We start from the raw sequence: 3576 nt of genomic DNA on the forward strand, positions 1-3576 counted from the left end.
TTAGCCTATGGCTAACGCTGACGGATGTTAGGGAGGCAGAGAAGGCCATCCGTTTGAACGCCCACATCAGTCCCTCTGGTGTGTCGATGGATGTGGGGGTGAACTGTTAAATTAAATATAACATTCATTGTTATATATTTATTTTTCCCAGCTTCTTAAAGCGTCTATGTGTGTAGATTTGGAACCTCATTATTTTGTGATTCTAGGTAAATATTTTATTTATGTTACTTGCCAGTCGAAAGTTTTTTTTTTTTTTTATGCAGTAGCTGCATTCAATTTGATCAATCAGAGCCAAGCTGTTCAAATCGACTTTGCAGGTAATAGTCCAATTACACCGCCATATGCTGTTGAGATGGTAATATTTTTTAAGCAAAAATCATCCCAGTTTCGCTTTATTTTATTTTCCCGAATAGAAAACCAGGCCAGCTCCCGCCTCCCGCGAACAACTTATTAGGTGCTTAAAAGGTGTGTCTGGCAAGTCGAAGCAGATGCGAACAGATGAAAATAATAGGGATGTCTGGTTCGTGAACGAATTGTTCTATTGAAACGGTTCTTTGTAGTGAACTGGTTCAACCAGTTCACCAAATCAGACTGAATCGTTTGAAACAGTTCGCATCTTCAGTAAGCACTAATCCACAAATTATTTAAGTTGCTCGCTTTTTGATGTGCCTGACACTCCCTCTAACTCGAAATAAACCAATATCCCGGAGTTCCCTTTCGAGATGGTCTCTCGGCATAGTGTGCAGTTATGCTGACGCATTGGGAAAACACCTTTCTGCTTAGAATACTGAAGCCGGATTTGCTTAATGCCATTGCTTTGCGCTCAAGCAATGGCGCTCAATGGTGCTCAAGCGTGCAAAAATAAGGGGGCGTGGTACCTCTTATAACGCAGTGCACAGCGGCATTTTCTTCAGAATCTTTCTCCTTCACCTGAATTATTTGGAAGCCTCTCTTTCGTTGTCGAATCAACGCAAAAAGTTGATTATACTGCAAACCTTTTCTGCACGTCATCTCTAAGGCGGTGGAGGAGCTCAACCTGGAGTGGTACCCTCCCACCGAACCAGAACGAAATAGACAGGACGAGTGGTATCTTCAGCCCAGTCGACGCAGAGAGGCTTGCCCACAAAGGCCCACCCCCTTCTTCCCTGAGGTGTACGATGAGGTCTCAAAGATGTGGAATGCACTGTACTCGGCCGGAATCCTGAAGTTTTTAGGGAGCTTCGCAGTGCCACTGATCTTGCTCTGTAATCCATTAAGATAACAGTCATTGGTTAGCCTATGGCTAACGCTGACGGATGTTAGGGAGGCAGAGAAGGCCATCCGTTTGAACGCCCACATCAGTCCCTCTGGGCTTTTTGTCAGCTCGGTTGAATCCCTTGCAGAGTGATTCTCCGAAGCGAAAATGCAGTCAAGGTCTATGAAGCATTTTATGCTGAAACTCACTGGTCAGCCCCCTCCCATGTGTTCATGCTGCTCATCCGCTCAGCGCTCTTCCTCTAGGCCACGAGCCGATACAGCTCCAAAGCCCCACCCACAGCCGGAGCCGTCAGTGCATCCCAAGGACTCGTGGCATCGGCGATACCCACCTTCCAAGCAGCATGGACCCCAAGCATGAGGAAAACCAGCCAAGAATGTCCAGTCGAGTTCCTGACGGATTTCAGAGGAAGAGGAGACTGAAGCCTGATGACAGCGACACCTCCCTGCCAGTTGCAGGTGGTGAGGACAAAGAATGTTTTTCTGTGTTTGTTCCACATGTTTGTGCAATAAAAACCAAACAACTTCACAAAAGAGCTTTTCTCCTCTTCCCGCTGTCACATGCACTCATGTCTTTCAAAGCTCCCCGTCACCTAGCAACGGGCTGTCAGATCATGTCACACTGAAACCTCTTTCACAGTTCCTGAAGGCATGGAGAATATTACCAGGTATATCAGAGTGGGTGTTGAACACGATAATAAATGGCTACCCACTTCAGTTTGCACGCAGACCACCCCGGTTCAATGGAGTGGTGACGTCGGAAGTTAGAGCTCCAAACGCTCCAGTTTTAGGAGCAGAGTTACACAATCTCCTCGCCAAAGGAGCTATGGAGATGGTGCCTCCCGAGGAAAGCGAAACCAGTTTTTACAGCCGCTATTTTCTAGTTCCAAAAAAAAGACGGCAATCTTCACCCTATTCTAGACATTTAAATCGCACTCTAGTGAAACACTCATTCAAAATGATGATCCTATCACACATTCAACCCCAGGACTGGTTTATTTTAGTGGACCTAAAGGATGCTTATTTCCATATCCAGATAACCCCTCATCACAGGCACTTTCTGAGATTTGCTTTTGAAGGAGTGGCCTATCAATTTTCGGTCCTCCCCTTCGGCTTTTCCTTAGCTCCACGCACTTTCACCCAGTGCATGAACACTGCCCTCTCCCCTCTTCGTTTGGAGGAAATACGAATAGCGAATTACCTAGACGACTGGTTAATTATGGCTCCCTCAGTAAGTGAGCTTTGTGACCACAGGAGTTTTCTCATCAGCCACCTCCAGCGTCTGGGGCTCACAATCAATATGCAAAAAAGCCAGCTGCAACCCACGCAAAATATTCCTTTCCTGGGCGTGAGTCTGGATTGTATCTCCACACGAGCCCACCTACTACCGGAGCGTGAAGAAGAGTTTAATTAATCAAAATATAAATGATTCAAGTATAATCAATGAGAAGATAGCCATTTATGTATTAAGTTATTCTACTAGTATAATCATGTGTATTTGCCTGCATATATAGAAATCTGTATGAGAATGGAATGTGCAGACATATGATAAGCACATGATGGCACATAATGGGGCCCTTATTTTCACAGAACATAAAATGAAGGCCTCATGACTGCATCGTGATCCTATAATACATATGAATGAAATGAATTGAACATGCCTAGAGAAAAACCTGTATATAAGAGGATACACAAAAAGATTCGAGAGATTGCTCTGCAGAGTTCTCTCAGGTTTTATTGTCTCTGAAAATAAAATCTCTTCTGGCATCAAAACTCCAAGACTCTGAGAAAGATTCTTCACAATAGCGGCAGAAGTCACTACATATTGGCACCCCAGATGGGACTTGGAAAGGAGCAGAGGGTGGAGAACCACTTTGGGCTGGCGTGACGAAGAGAGAAGAAGAGGGAGGGGTTGATGGACGCTCACCTCCCCTCCTGAAAGAGGAGTGCACACTTCAACATGGAGAAAGACTGACTTAATGCAGGAAAAGGTGAATCTTTCACTTGAGACTTTTCCTGAGGCTGAAGAGAACATCCTGAAATCCAAAACTCAGGCAGGAGCAATCAAAAGCCAGACTGGAGGAGAGACAGAGAAACAACGGCGACCATACACCACAACATCAGGCCTTTGAGTGCCATCACAGACTGAGTCAGTACCTATAGGTCATTGTTGTGGCAGAAAGAAAAGCAGTGTCACACTTGCGCAGCGTATAACATGGGAAGGCAAAGCAAAACAAGCTTGCTCTGTCCACCCCACATCTATCTTTCTTTTCAGCATATCATGATGGAGCTGATTCTGTGTCAAAAGGATAAAATATTGTC

General features: G+C 45.1%; 1 long non-coding RNA gene across 1 annotated transcript in view; it reads left to right on the top strand.

Annotated features, from left to right (window-relative positions):
* The first annotated feature begins 3325 nt into the window (after nucleotides 1-3325).
* LOC107710465 (uncharacterized) overlaps nucleotides 3326-3576 on the top strand; it is a 12790-nt gene continuing 12539 nt past the window's right edge. The window contains exon 1 of the long non-coding RNA XR_001636599.1: nucleotides 3326-3403. This is a non-coding gene — a long non-coding RNA (uncharacterized LOC107710465). The remainder of the gene's footprint in view (nucleotides 3404-3576) is intronic.

Source organism: Sinocyclocheilus rhinocerous, unplaced genomic scaffold (assembly GCF_001515625.1).
Source record: "Sinocyclocheilus rhinocerous isolate Xijiao unplaced genomic scaffold, SAMN03320098_v1.1 scaffold297, whole genome shotgun sequence".
NCBI lineage: Eukaryota > Metazoa > Chordata > Actinopteri > Cypriniformes > Cyprinidae > Sinocyclocheilus > Sinocyclocheilus rhinocerous.